At 47.8% G+C, this 16,023-nt stretch overlaps 1 protein-coding gene across 1 annotated transcript in view; it reads right to left on the bottom strand.

Annotated features, from left to right (window-relative positions):
- The window catches only part of LOC144131005 (uncharacterized), a 303,799-nt gene extending 297,617 nt beyond the window's left edge, over positions 1-6,182 (bottom strand). Inside the window, exon 1 of the mRNA XM_077664436.1 lies at positions 5,963-6,182. The gene's annotated coding sequence lies outside the window, so the exon portion shown is untranslated. The remainder of the gene's footprint in view (positions 1-5,962) is intronic.
- Positions 6,183-16,023: the final 9,841 nt, after the last annotated feature.

The raw sequence follows: 16,023 nt of genomic DNA, 5'->3' as shown, positions 1-16,023 counted from the left end.
GCTACCCTATCTGATGTTTTGCGCTTAAGCGGTTCTTTTTTTGCTTCATTACAGTATTGTAGCGCGTGATACACTGCTCTGCCGTCCACACCACTCCACGAGCTTCCTTCAGGTTGGAACAAATTTTTGAGAACATTTTCTTTTTGTAGCGAAACTTTTTCATGGACCCCACTCGTGCAAAATACTGCTCATAATAAGCTAACAATAGCTTTGTTTCGCCTACTGTCCACTCACAACCACGGCCTGCAAACATGAAAAACACATCAGTATAGTTTATGTGTAGTATACTGCAGTTCCCACTGTATAGCAGTTCCAAAACAGCAGTGTGCGATTAAGATCCACCAAGGCTACAACTTTCGATGAGCTTTCGGGCCTTGAGATTGTTCTGAAAAAAAAAATAATATGTATGAAGCATGATTGCAAATGAAATAATTCCATAGCACTAGATATGCATAAACATGTACAGCCGCGGTCAAAAATACGCGGCCCACGGCTCCGGTGCAAGGAGCGGCTGCGGGGCCGCACCACGGCGCTGCTACCTCCGTCGGGCTACGTCGGTCACTGGCTGCGAGGGTGCACAGAGTGACGACAAAGCTTCGCCCTCACTCTCTCCTGGGGACGCAACACGACTGATAATTGTCAAGTGCGGCGTTCTGCTGAAGGGGAGTGCGCGCGGTTCGCCGTTGCCGCCTCGATTCTGCTTCGCTCTCGTATGTCCCGCGCGCCCATGCGTGGTGAGCCTTGGTGCAAGGGCATTACGGTGCTCAAGAAATAGCGCAGAACAAGTTATTGTCGCGTCAGGACCCCGGTCTGTGAACTCGGTGAAGGCCTGTTTTGTTTCTGGTGGTGTGCTACTCGTAATTTCGTTGCAGCAGGAACGTGCTTAGATTTTTTCTAGCTTTGAATTAACAATTTTAAAGGAGCGAGCTCCAGCTACTAATTAGAGTTAACCCGACCAAGCGCTGGAGTGCGGCGTACACGAACGCGAGACGCGCGTAAGTATGGAATTCGAAGCGAACTCGGACGCGTCGCAGGCAGACGCGCTTAGTCGAACTGCAGAACGCGCGCCTGCCGCAGCCAGTCTGTGCATAGGGAATACGAGATATCCGAGTTGGCGATGAAAGTCACACGCAGCACGCTTTGCAGAGCTCTCTTTCGTACGGACCGTCAGCCGCGAAACAGTTGAACGCTGCACTTAACATTCATCAGCCGTGTGGCGTGCTCAGGGAAGAGTGAGGGCGAAGCTTTGTCGTCACTCTCTACACCCTCGCACTGAGCGGCCGACGCAGGTAGCAGCGCCGCGGTGCGGCCCCGCAGCCGCTCCTTGCGCCGGAGCCGTGGGCCGCGTATTTTTGACCGTGGCTGTACATGTAAAATGCTTGCTGCACAGTTTACTGCCGCTTGAGGTCTTCAGCAATACATAGCACTTCACTTCATTCGACAGAGTTTACTGCGAGTTTTTATTGCTCGCTACGAGAGCATAATCTCCCCTTGACTGGGTGCTGGCCCAACCTGACGGGCCGAACTCGTTGAACAAACGCCATATAGGTCTGAAATGCAATAACGTTCGAAATCAGTCGACATAAGGTCCAATTATAGAATTTTGATTTCACACCAACGTTTGCGCATATTGATGAAACCCTTCGTCTACGCGGCTGACAGCCGCTTCCCTGCGCACCATACTGTGGCAGAGCTCGCTGAATTAACTGCACTTCTGCTTACTAACACGCAGCCTCCATTATTCCTGCCTTGATTAAAGTATACTTTGTCCCGCAACATACAGGCAGTAGAGTGAAAAATACGAGCAGAACGACAGCGCGTGAAGAAGCAGTCGTCCTCTTGCTTTCCACACTAATTAGACCTGTTCACTTCGTGAGTGATTAATGCTGATTTAAAAAAAAGAAACTGCCTTGCTGTCCACACACGAGACGCCTGCAGCGGCGGCGCCGCGTTCGCAACTGCTCCGTGCTCACATCTGTGCGAGTCAGCGCAGATACCGCGAAATTAGTCAAATGAACACATACCTTGCGTTTCCGGCGCTCCTAAGATCATGTTGTGTACCAATGCTCGCACCGTTGGGCGCGCATCCAACGCAAAGTGGACGGTGTGAGCCATCATACCGAGCGCTGCGTCCGGGAGGGCCAAAACGTGCGTGCGACCATGAAGGAAGGAAAGCTCAGGACAGGCCCTCACTATCCTCCATGTTATCTGAGGTGCGCGCCAAAAAGTGTGCCGAAAATCACGCGCTTTCTCAAGGACTACTGGGAGTCTTTGGCCGACGGCACAGCAAATAACGCTAGGCGCAGCGCCGTCGTCTGCAACTTTGTCTTCTGCGCATGCGCAAGCGCGCCAAGACTGCGGCCAAGTAGGGGAGGGGGAATAGGGGAGGCGGGAGAGTGGCTTCAAAAAATGTGACGTAACCACCTATCCCGAGTTCTTTCCTTCCTCCACGCGTGAGACGCACGTGGAAAAGGTAGGAAGAAGAACGCACAAGACGGTTACGACTATGTAACGCGAGATTCAGCGATAGCTGTTTAAGCATTTAGTTTGGGGGGTATTCTGTGCAAGCACGGGCGCATGCACAGGCACCCCCGGCTTCGTTGTTGGTGCACTACAGCTTTCTGGGCTTCCAAAGCAGCCTTACGCTTGAGCATGGTTGTTTCGCTCACACCGCCATGTTCCAGCTGACGGGGAAGAGGGCACACGAGCGGCGCCTCTCCTCTCCCGCCAATTCTCGTCCGGAAGGAGAGGTCTCGGGAAGAGAGTCGCAAACTCGCCTGTGTGAACACTTCATGTCGCTCGGAGCCCGTCCGGAGTCGACCAGACGCGTCTCCTTCGCGACTCGCCGGTGCCTTTGGGCCTCAGCCGCATTGCCCGAGTCAGGGAGAAATTCGAGGCGCACGGGAACGCCGAGCCAGGCCGAGGCAGTGGGCGCGCGAGAGGAACTCGCCGCAGTGAGGCCTCAACGACGACCTCCCGGGAGCGATGGCACCGTGACTTGACGTCGAAGATATGCTGCCGCTTGAAAGCGACAGTGCGGGATCGGCGGCGAACGCTTTCAAGAGCGAGGAGGAACGCGAACTTCTCACAATAAACACAGGCCGCAACTTCGCACGGCCAGTCCGTAGGCCCCATGGCTGACGGCGCCAGCGTTAGGCGCCCAATATGGCGCGCGTCTCCGAGAAGGGAGAGCGTCAACGTGGGGTTCGCCGATGAACGAGCTCACACTACGAGCTTTAGGTGCGTGATAAAGTATTTGGAAGCGCAAAAAAAGTCACGCGTCACTTCTGTTGCATCACGACATAACACACAAAACAATGCCGCGTGTCATAGAACGCGATAAACACAACGCTACGAACCACTGCCTCCATCAGACAAAGCAATCATGGCGCCTCGGTCGACAGGAGTGAGTCGGAAGTGGAGAGAATGAGAGACAGAAGAGATAACCTGGAACGGGGATCCACGTATTTTTTTTAAGCGGATCGAAATATGTTCAAAAAACTCCGCGTTCCACATTAGCTCGCGTCGACAACGTAAATGGGCCCCGTGTTCCACATAAAATACAAAACACAAATAACAAAAATTCTGTACTCCACTTATCACTGAGTGATCCGGCTAATAATAATAATAATAATTGGCTTTTTGGGGAAAGGAAATGGCGCAGTATCTGTCTCATATATCGTTGGACACCTGAACCGCGCCGTAAGGGAAGGGATAAGGGAGGCTAAAATCAGCATTTCTGCAGTAAAAATATTTTTAAAAATCTCAGTTTATCTGGAACGTAAGAGGAACCAGTTTAAAAACGTTAAAGCTTCTTTGTGCGAATTATTCGGAGAGTTGAGAGTATACGCATTACCGGCCCTCACAGGCGGCGTATTGGTGCCGAAAAAGCGCTATTCGATTGACTGAGGAAGAGGCTAGCGCATACAGCTTGCCGGAAGAGTGGCGCAAGCCTTGCGAGTCACGGTGACAGCGCGAAATCGAAAAGCCGCTTCTGGCATCAGGGCTAAGACATGCACCCCACTCCGCAGACACAAGAAAATAAGCTCACACACGTGTGTGCCCTGTTCTCTTGTGTGTGTGCATTGAGTAGCAAGGATCAACACCTGCAGTGATGGGAAAACGTGACTGTTGGCTACTCATGAGCCCTGCAAGGGCGAGCGATGCGCTTCGGCATTGTCGGCAAACTTTAATCGCTGCTGGTACGAAATAATCTTTCAAGCGAGTGGCTGCAGCCGACGGAGCATCGCGTTTCGGGGGAGGTGGGGACCGAACAACGGGGCTCGAAAGAGGGGCTCCCTCGGGGCACTCCCGACGGGAGGCGCTTTTTCCATTCGAAGTGGCTTCGGTGTACTTTCACCGCTGACAAAAAACCACAACCCTCACTCGTAACCTAAAACCAACTAGGTGGCGGTACCAAAGCTAGTTTTGAAATTCCCAGAGGACACTGCCGATTTGGGGCAGTGGTAGGCATTACGTTCAAACTATGCATGCGACACATGTCTAGCAGTTGCCGACATGTTCACTGTAAGGCTAACCCCGCCTGCCCAAGCCCCAACTGTACAAAGGAGAAAGAGCCGCTTTGGCAGGCGATATTCCTGCTTGAAGTGCAACATGTAGGTTCGTTACATGCGAACCAACCCTCACTGCAAATTGCTCACGGCAAAAATTCCGCGCACAGTGGGCAACCTGGAAGTGAGCGATGCGTCAATGCGCGGCAACTGGCTCTGACCGAGTTACGGGATCGCAGAAGAGAGCCGAGTATACGGATGCGCAGCTTCAACCTTCTCCGATCTTGCCTTGCTGCTCACGTCTCGCACCATTCGCTCATTTTCGAGGATCTCGACTTCATGGCAGCACAAAGAGTATACCACATGGACTTGGCGCGCCGTGCGGTTAAGGACTGTTACCCAAGCACAGGTGTACGCTTTAAAATTACTGTAAGTTTTCCTAGAAAGGTACAGAAATGCAGAAACGTAAAATCCGTTTCTCCTTGACAACAAAACAACAAGCTTACCTATAATTAATCGTTTGCGAACGGTAGTGATCGGGCCTTACCAATATTTTTACCCGAGGCGCTTTACTATGAATTTATCAACTGACTGAACATGCAGCTCGATCTTCGTGTTATTTCGGAAGTTCTTTTTTTTTTTGTCTGACGATTATTTTGCATATTCCAATTTTCGTCTCGTAAAATATTTTGGTACAATATTTAGTTTGCAGTGAATACAACGTTACCGGCACGGGGGGGGGGGGGGGGGGGGGTGGAATTATACGAATCTCAGAGACCGCACTCGAATTTGAACAAGGATATAATCAACCAATCTCCTGTACGACACAGATCATTATTTCTGGAATCATTCAAGCCAGATTGCAGCCGCCAGTGCATGAACAATTTGTTCGCAATTTTCATTGTAAAACACGCACCTGACACTTCTCCGACGTTGAAGCAGTGCGCAGAAAATCGTTTTTTTTTTCGAACAGTAAAAGAAAATTTTTTTTAATTGAGCAATCGACTTAAACATTTTACAGAGGGAAATAAACATTGTAGCGCACACTTTATGGTACGTTTGGCATGAAATAAATCCCCATAACTGTGAATATCAAGAAGTGGCGAATAATCCACGCCAGCTAAAACCAGCAACAGGCGGCACCCCTAGACGTGCACTGGATATTGGGCAAGCGTGAGGCCTGGGTTGTCACAGCTCATGCCCCTGTGAAACAACTGACACACGTCCAAAGCCAAGAGTTCCTTATTCTGGAGCCAAACAGTGTACGCAGCGGGATATGGCAGCACTTGACCCGAGCAAGCTAGTACGTGCAGCGTGCCGTGGGGAAATAAAGCCAAGGGAACTCGCGAGAGCACTGCAGCGCAAATGCAGCGCTCTCGCCGAGAGTGACAGCTTCCGCCGGCACCGCAGGGGCGTCCGCCGGCACCGCAGAAGTGGAGGCGTGCTCTCACCTTGGCGAGCCAACACTGGGCTGTCGCGCTGCTACAGCCGACCAGGCGTGCCGACCAGTGGCTCTACGACAGACAGCGCGCGGGCATCACGGTGCGGGGCTCCCTTCATCAGTCGCGAGGCCGACCCTACCTGCTCGCTCCTCGCCGGGAGCCGAAGCCATGCGCCCAGCGAGGCGGCGCGCGCAATCGATGCACCCCTCGAGGGGGCGGCCGGCGCGCATGCGCCTGCGCTCACGTGACAGTGTCCCTCTCCTCCGGTTGCAACACGCCAAGACGAGCGCCGCACTCCTCGCCGGTGCCCTCGCAAATTCGGCTCCGCAAAAAACGCCGTCGCAGCTGATCCATTGCTCGGAATACGATTCAAGTCGGCGCCGTCCTTATAGCGGCGAATAAAAATTCACAAACTATCCTGCTGTCGAGAGCAATTGTAAGCACGAAATGCACAGCAGGAAAGGCCGCAGCGTAGTCATTGATAGGCGCACCAGAGTAATGATAATAATAATAATTTCTTTATTTATATCAGTGATGCGGGTGAAAGTCGCTTTAGAGGCAAGCGACTTAACTACAGCCCGCAGCTTCCTTTACAAGGTAATCAACGATTGAGCAGGAAATAGACATACATAGCAATTGACTTCATATGAGATATGCACAAAAATAAAGCAAAAAAAACACAAATTACATGAAATATTCTCTTCAATTATTTACGAAAGAATGAGTGACAAAAAGTTCACGTAATGCTCGTACATCAGATGTATAAAAATCAGGACCCGATTTTCGAAAAGCATTCAAAAGTGTTGGTAGGGTGTATGATATTTTTCTGTAGAATAATTGGTTCGCTGAGTGACCACCTTCCACTGTTCCGTCTATCTTGTGAAGTAAGACAGTGTGTTCGTGGTAAGATAGATAATTCATGAAGAAACTTTAAATTTTCTTTTACCTTCCGCTTGAAAGCTTGATTTGACTTGTAAACATAGAGGTTAAACACGGGTATTATATTTATTTTCGGTAATAAGTCTCCTGTGTGGGCGCTGTGAGGTAAGTTGAAAAGTGCTCAAACAATTTTTTTCTGCCGTATATGCATCTTCTCAAGATTCGTACTTGATGTGGTGCCCCAAACGAGCAGACAATAATATAGCGCAGAAAAAAGAGGGTGCTATAAACAAGAGCATTTGTTCTGTAAGGTAGAAGAGTCTTCAGCTGTACCACCATACGAACTACACGAGATAACTTGCCCTATATTGATTCTATGTGTGTGTGCCAAAGCATAAGTTGTGTGAAAATAATTCCAAGTATTTTAAAACTATCTGCAATTTATATACTTTTATCCTCGCCGATGAACGAATCATCGGTGATGAATGTCGGTTTATTATCATCATCGTCGATTTATTGTCGTAGCATCCTTCATCGGCAGCTTTCCTTTTTTTTTTTTTTTGGCTTTCGTTGCGTGGCGACCCGCGCGAACAGCGCTCGCCGAAGACATGAGGTATACCTGTATGTGCTACACAGAACGTGGGACTTTCGCCTCGGCTCGCCGCTCCGTCGAACACCACGTCGAAGAAGTGGTTGCTGGCCGTGTTGATGGATGGCGCCACGGGACCAGTGCCACTAAGTGCCACCAGCGCGGCATTGCTGCCGGTCGTGCCTTTTTCATGAGCCCGACAAAAGTCGGGTCGAGTAGGCTGTCGCGATGAAAAGCGGTTGTCGGGCTCATGTATACGCTAGGGGGTCGAGCTAAGCGACTGTCGAGTAGTGATGCAAAACTATCGGAAAATTTACTATCGATAGTATCAATAGTTTTCTTGGAGCTATCGATAGTGTAAAAAAACTATCGATAGTGCTACTATCGATACACTATCGGTAGACTATCGATAGAATAATCGATAGTGAAAAAACTATCGATAGTATTATCCATAGCGAGGCTATTGATAGTGAGACTATATTGATGGTGAGACTGCCGACAATAAGACTATCGATATTAAGACTGTCGATAGTACGACTATCGATAGTAACACTATCGATATTCTGCATTCGTTGTCCAGTGATATTGCCAAAACACTTGGGATACCTTGTTGATTTCACAGTTTTATGAGGCTTAATGCTCGAAAGAGACTCAGGCTATGAGGGGTGGGTTGTGCAGTTCTCCGAATGATTTCGACCAGCTGTGGTTCTTTAACATGCACTGGCGTAGCACTGTACACAGGCCTCCAGCCTTTCGCCTCCATCGAAATAGAGCCTGCAATGCCTTCTCTCCCTTCCAGCGCGTTTCTGGAAGTTTCGAAGTGGGTTATTTATGCGGTTTTTGGTGAGGCTTCGCGCAGCGCAGCAGGCAGACCCCGGCTTTCGGCAAGCCGTGAAGAGCGAGCTTGGAGCTCGAGCGTTAATTTGTGTCAGCTTTGGTAGCTGTGTGTGCAGCCCCTGTTGTTTCTGTGTATAGTTGTTTGTGCAGAGTTTTTCAAGTGTTATAAATGTCCAGTTTCCTCTGCCTGTCATCGATCGTCCATAATCTGGCTGTCGGCTATACCTCCAATGCCAACTAAGCGAGCACCTCGAAGGAAGAAGGAAGAACCTTTTTACATCTTTACTACGAATTTAGTTCAACAGGGCGTCATTCATTCAGATTGGCTTTTGGGAAAAGATTTAGCAAAAACGTGATAGAAAACTCGTAAAAGGAAATTGGGTTTACCCATTAGTCAGGGCATTAAAGACTAAGGGCATCGGGCTGAATTTTTGGTTCGCTACGTGCGGGGTTGGAGGGGGCGGCATGTGAATGGCGCGGAAACTGTACAAGTATATATATGCATGGCTTGATGCATAACGAAAAAATACTGTTGCCCGATTTTGAGCTGTGCGATCTTTTTTTACTGAACTGTCGCGCCCTCAATGCAGCATATTTGTCTAGAAGACACGCGGTCATATATACCTTGTGCAAATGTATGGCGATGCTTATCAACCATTTCGTCGGTGAGGTTGTAAGCGTAGCAGTGGTTTATTGCTCAAACCTGGCAAGTATTTCCGATGGAAGAACAAATATGAGGGACATCTTGATACACCAGCTAGATAAAAGTTATATATAAGCAAAAAATCCCAGATCACATGAATCAGTTCTACATAAATATATTTATTTATGTATCACAACCTAATGCAAGGCACTCGATGGCATGACAAAGAATGCAACAAGACGCAAGAAGAACGAACGCTAATTGATGATTATGATTATGGATTTTTATGGCGCAAGGGCATCTATGGCCATAGAGCGCCATGACGCAAGGTATTTTCGATTACTCAAGGCGGGGTTAAGACCCATTTTCCAAGCATTTCACCCATTATATGCCAAGCACGAGGCCAGGAACGAACGTTAATTGCTGTGGATCATGATAGCATGGCACATGCACTGTGCAAGCCTAGTGCATTTTTCTTCTACACGCCGAGCTGTGTACAGGTTAACCAATTTTAAAGATAACTGTCGTGATTGCGGGAGCTTTCTAAAGTTCAAATAAAATGACCACCACTTTAAATTGAGACGCAAAAGCGGGACAGTTCAGTGTAAAAGGTAGCTGGGACAGTTCGGAAGTATTATCTATAGTGCTGTCGATATTACTATCGATAGTACTATCGATACTACTATCAATATTACTATCGATACCACTATCAATAGTTTTTTTACCATGGATATCTCGATAGTGACACAACTATCGATAGTATCGATAGTACTATCGATAGTCTTGCATCACTACCGTCGAGTCGAGATGGGACAGCCCGACTGCAGGGGGTGGGTTGACTCGGCCCGGCTCGGTTGGAAGGAGACTGCGAGAGCCCCGTCACTACGACAAATATATGCGTTCTTTTCTTCAATATTTTGAGAGTTTAGATTTAGGCTAGTTTTAGATCTAGGCTAGTTAGAAGTGCTCGCGAAAGAGCAGGTCAGTGATCTAACGGCCGGGTCTTTTCCGGTCGGCAGCTATATATCTGTAGCGCTCATTTGTGAGTTTACTATAGTTTTGACAGGTAGTTATTTGTTTTTTTTTTAGGTGATCGGCTTTTGCGATAGGCAGAATTTTATTTGGGCACGAGCTTGCGGGTCGTTTTTTTTTTTAGGCTGTGGATATTCTAGCAATTTGTGGTAGCAATCGAGTGCTGCTAAAATGGTCAAACAACTGAAGGTTAAATGCAAGCAGTGTGAGGTGTCGGTAAATTTGAAGGATACGCGGTTCGAATCTGTAGAGGAGGCCGAAGACGCGAATTTTATGTGAAAATGCTGCGTATTAAGTGCACGCCTGGAAAGGGTTGACCAGGCGAACACCAACCTAGAGTTACGTATGGATGTTCTAGAAAGAGAGCTACAGGTACAGAAGGCAGAGAAGCGCGAACTTCAAGGACAGCTTACTCAATTGTTCGACGCAAAAATGGCTGACACAGCCAAGCGAAGCTACATTGGCGGAAATTCCAGCGCCAGCCACGTAGATGGGGCCTGCACTGGCATGTACTGCGATAAGAAAGTAGGTCAGGCAGGTTCACACAGGAACACCTACGCACATGTGGCAGCTAGGAAGTCTGTAGGCGATGGAGAGGAGGGGAAAAAGCTAACCACAAGAAATGAGGTTATAGTCATTGATAAGAGGTGACGCTCTAGAAGTAGTGTAAAGATTACCCTAGGGAGTTGACGATTTAAGGGCGATAGCACAGCAAGTGCAGATCGTGGTGTGCAAAGTGCCGGAGGTGCAAGGACGGAACGGAGACGTTGCCAAGGGCGTGATGACGGTTATTCACGAGATAAGGAAGTTAAGCCTGGAGAAAGGTTATGAAGTGGCAGACATAAAAGGGGGAAGTGGATAGAGTAGGGGTTTGGCGGAGGCTTTACACGAGATGACATACATTTTAGTGGAAGGCTAGGAGCAGAGATCGGCTAGCGCCTAGCAGGCCGGGCAGTAGCTTTTTTAGGGGGTCCACTGGGGCTCAGGGCATAGGGGTAGGTAGAAGAGAAGTAGAAAGTGTAGCAATGATCGCTGAGCCCTACAAAATGGCCACTAGGAGGCCCAGGAAGAAAACCCTAAAAAGAAACACCAGGATCAGTTACATAAACATGCAAGGTGGTAGAAAGAGAGCGAAATGGTTAGAACAGCGGTTGAAGGACGAAGAAGTAGGTGTATACGCGCTATGCGAGACAAACCTCAGGGATCAAGAAGATCCACCGTTTGTTGGTGGCTGTGTCTGGGAACGGTGCCACAGAACAACCAGGGAGAAAAGGGGGCCAGAGGTAGGTATGCTGATACACCAAGGAACAAATTGGCAAAGAGTAAAGTCAACTTGGAGAGAACATGTCTGGGTATCAGGAACAATTGCCGGTATAAGGGCATGTCTAGGTGCAGTTTATTTAAGAACAGGGGACAAATGCAGGCGAGAAAACAAGGATCTAGTTAAGTGTCTCAACGACGATATAAAGCAGTTTGGAGACGGTGCTGATGTTATACTGCTGGGTGACATGAATTCCCACATCGAGGATCTGGATGGATACACAGATTGTAACGGGAAGATGATGCTAGACTGCTGTGAGCGACACAACCTAGTTATAAACTAAATGTCAGGGACAAATCACGTGAGATTCCCCTAACATGCAGACGACTATTGACTACTGACTAATGTCACTGGGGATCTATAGCAAGCTCGCAATAATGGAATTAGACAGAGAGGGGAAGTACAGCCTGGCAAGTGATCATAAGCGTATTAGTCTACGATTGGGAGCCCTGATCAAGAGAGAAATGCAGAGAAGTCAAAAAGAGAACGCAAAATTATACGGCGAACAAACAGCGCTAATAGCAGCCGGCACAGAGGAAGCAATAGAGAAACGCCGCATGGAAAAGTGGGATTATAATCAGAACTCCTCATTATTGCAAAAATAAAACAAGTAAAAGGAGTAAACCGCTGGAGAGGAAAGAGGAAGCCGCGGAGCTGGTGCAATAAGGAAATTAGGCAGGCCATCGAACAACGACGGTTGGCTTCAAGGGAGCACAGAGAAGCAAAGAGGGCGCAGTTATCTGAAGAGGAAATAGGCCAAAAATGGGAATCTTATCGACAAAAGAAAGAGCAAGTGCAGGTCCTCGTCCAGGCTAAAATAAAGCCGTCCTCTGATCACTGGCTGGCCGAAGCTCGCGATGCAACTGAAGGGGGGGGGGGGGGGGGGGCCAAGAAAATTCTGGAACCATATAAGCTGGCTGGGTAGAGCGAATCACAGAAAGCAGGAACAGATTCACGATGCCGAGGGAAAATGTTTAGAAGGACACGACGCTGTGAGCTACATTACATTGTAGCTGAGTCATTTAGGAACGACGACAGGGTAATCGCCCCAAATGAGGGAGCAACAGAGGACAGCACAATAGAAAACAGCTTAGAACTGACTCGTCTTGATTGGAAAAAGGCAGAAGCAAATATTAATAAATGCACATCCGCAGGAGTAGACGAGATTCCAATCAAGCTGATTAATGATCTGGGCCCAAGAGGCAAGGACACGCTGATAAAAGCATTTGAGACGGTCATAACAAATAAGCAAATTTCGCACAGCTGGAGAGTAAAATGAATTTGATTTATAAAGGGAATGGCGATAAGATGAACGTAAAATCCTTCCGACCGATTACGATAACATGAGTTATATACAAGCTGGAGATGCAGACGGTGAGATTAAAAATACAATAATGAGTAGAAAGTAATAGAATACTTGGAGAACTTCAGAACGGGGTCTGATTGGGAAGGCCCAGCCTGTGCATGCTTACCCAATCAATAGAAAGAGCTGAGGAAGAAAACAGGCCTCTCTATTTAGCCTTCTTGGACATAAGGGGTACATACGACAACGTGAACAAGGAACTCCTGTGGAATATATTAAAACATGATGGTATCGGTCATGAGGTAATTGATTTTCTACAGGTAATGGTATATACCGGAGAATAAAACTGAAATTACATGGGAAGGGATAAAAAGTATAACGACGGTCGAGGTACACAAAGGATTAAGGCAAGGCTGCTCCCTATCACCGCTGCTGTTCATGCTTTAAATATAATAGACTACAAGGAAGCAATCTAGGTTACAATCTCTCGTACAGATTAGGTGCAAAGGTCGTTGAGCAATGGCTACCGGGTTTAATGTATGCGGACGATGTTGTACTGTTAGCAGATAGCCAGGAAGATTTGCAGACTCTGGTTAATTGGTGTGGAGACGAAGGAGACGCTCTAGGTTTCAGTTTTAGCGCAACTACGTCAAGTGTGATTAACACGTTTTGGCGGGCTAGTTGGTTAAGCATCTTGAACAAACAGCGCGAACAAAGACGAGCACAAAAGACAAGAAAGCGAACGACACGGCGCCGTGTCGTTCGCTTTCTTGTCTTTTGTGCTCGTCTTTGTTCGCGCTGTTTGTTCAAGTGTGATTAGTTTCAAAGATACAACTTATCAGTTGCTTACAATACAAGGCCATGAAATACCAGAGTGGCCGAATACAAATACCTCTGGTTATAGGTAAACGAAGGGCAGATACGCACGGAAAATCACGAATAGTCTCTTATGGCAAAAGGGTGAAGAGATGCCAGGATAATGAAATATAGGGCATTATGGGGAACTTCGCAGCGAACAAAACAGCCTCTCTCATTGTTGTACCTGCAAGCTTGCGCGAAGAAGTTCAGGCTTCACACGACGAGCCGACAGCTGGACATCTCAGGTTTTCTCACACCCTCCACTGAATTCAAGACAAGTATTACTGGCCCCGACTGTCCGCCAATGTCGCACATTTTGAGAAAACCTGCCGAGATTGTCAGCGACGAAAGACTCCTCCCACCCGACCAGCAGGATTTCTGAACCCCATTGAACGTACCCCCTCAAGGACCTTTCAACAGATAGGCATGGACTTGTTTGGCCCTTTCCCATAGTCAACGTCTGGAAATAAGTGGATCGTCATAGCGACCGACTACCTGACCCGCTACGCCGAGGCGAAAGCCCTACTGAACGGAACAGCAGCGGATCTAAGTCGCCAAATTTTTTGTGGAGTGCATTCTTCTTCGACACGGCGCCTCCGATGAGCTCATAACGGACAGAGGAACAGCATTCACGGCGGAAATAACGCAAGCCATCCTGCGCTACAGCCAAACCAGCCACCGGAGGACAACTGCATACCATCCGCAGAACGGGGACACGAAAGAACAGCACACGAGAAAACAGCATGCGTCAAAACAGCGCACAAAAAAACAGCGCAGCGACGAAACAGCACAAGGAAAAAACAGCATAGCGACAAAACAGCATAGGAAAAAAACAGCACGCGTCAAAACAGCACGCTGGACAAAACGGCACAGCGACAAAATAGCACAGCCACAAAACAGCACGACGACAGAAGAGCTCAGGGAAAAACAGCACGACGACAAAACAGCATAGCGGAGTATACGGTGCAGCGGTGCTGGAGGGGTGAACTATCACAGCCATAACCGCAAACGGTAAATCACAACACCTGCGGCAGCGACATTTAGAGTTAGCGAGCGCTCGTTTCGCGGGTTCATTAAGAAACAGGTCTGGCTCACTGATTTAGGAACAGCGTTGCTTGAACGGTGCATATGGCAGAACTAGTGGTTATGTACAGTCCTTGCTTGCTTGAAATTCCCTGCATTCATTCTACAACTCTGCTTCAGTTTACTCCCACCTGTGTTTGTTAGGTTAGGTTAGGTGTTTCTTGTGGTTCCTGAGCAAAAGGGTCAAATTTCTCGAAAATTGATGTTTTAAAGAAATTGGCTTCTAAGCGCAAAACGTAGCTTTGATGAAATGTCGCGAAAATTGATGGTTCGAGATAATTCTCTTTGAAGTGAAAAAAAAACAGCTTCAATATAAAATTGCATTCAACAAATGCAGGCTGGTGCACGAATTTTCAGGTCAATTGGTTAGCCCGTTTCGCAAAGTACAATAACTGCCGGTCAGCCTCAGACAACCGCTGTGCAGCGTCCTGGTTAAACATATCAAACAACCTGAAAACCTTGACTCGGGCAATTCTGCCATCGCTAAAAGTAAGCATCACATACTGAATATATTCAGTGTATGAAAGCCCTGTAGCTGGCTCCAAACAATATTGCTGAGCATTCAATTGCCAACAGCGACCGTTTTGAAGAATAAGGACTTTTTGTACATCTAGAGCCGTAGATCGGGCGTATTTGTCCCAATTCAGCATCATGATTGTAAACCCGCAGAATCGATGCTCCCAGAACAACTTCTTCAGCGTTATTCATTCCATTACCCGCCAGAAAAGTGCATATTCGAGATCACGAATATTACCCTACCCTGTTCCTTACTTAGTACGTGAAACGAGCACTCGCCTACTTCAAAGGTCGCTGACGCGTGTGTTCTGATTTACCGTTCGTTTACGGCTACGATTGTTCACCCCTTTAGTAGCGCTGCACCGTACTCCGATGTGCCGTTTTGTCGTCGTGCTGTTTTTTTTTCCTGCACTCTTCTATCGTCATGCTGTTTTCTCGCTGTGCTGTTTTGTCCAGCGTGCTGTTTTCACACCTCCGGGATTGCAGTCACCACTTCGTAACATCTTCTTCGATGACGTTAGGCAGCATGGCGTCTAGCGTGTCAGTGATCCTTCGGTGTCATTATCAAGAAAAGACTTAGCTTTCTTAGATTCAATGCAGCGGGCGATAGTGTGAAACTTGCTCACTGATTGGTGGTATTTTATTGCGCTTTTTGTTCTCATTCCTTGACACATCATGACCTTGACAAGATAATTAATCGTGGTAAGTCGTCTGTACCTGTACCATACGCGATCTTATAAGGCTGACAGCGCCAAATAAAGATCGTTTAGTGGAAGTTTAGCGCTCGTGTTGTTTCCCTTGAACATTGTGCGCTATGCATCCTCGTGTAAACAACCGTTCCAGTCCGAGATTGTCCGAAGAAAAATTGAAAACTTAACGTATCTGCTCGAGCTTAATACGGTGTCAGTGAGTCAGGGTAATGATTTCTTGTGTGCGATGTTGTTGCGGGTGTTATATAAGGCGTTGGTTTATTTCAAGCTTGTTAAAAAGGATCGATAAGAATTCAAGC

The sequence above is a fragment of the Amblyomma americanum genome, chromosome 1 (assembly GCF_052857255.1).
Source record: "Amblyomma americanum isolate KBUSLIRL-KWMA chromosome 1, ASM5285725v1, whole genome shotgun sequence".
Classification (NCBI taxonomy): domain Eukaryota; kingdom Metazoa; phylum Arthropoda; class Arachnida; order Ixodida; family Ixodidae; genus Amblyomma; species Amblyomma americanum.
This window is presented reverse-complemented; position numbering and strand designations above follow the sequence as displayed.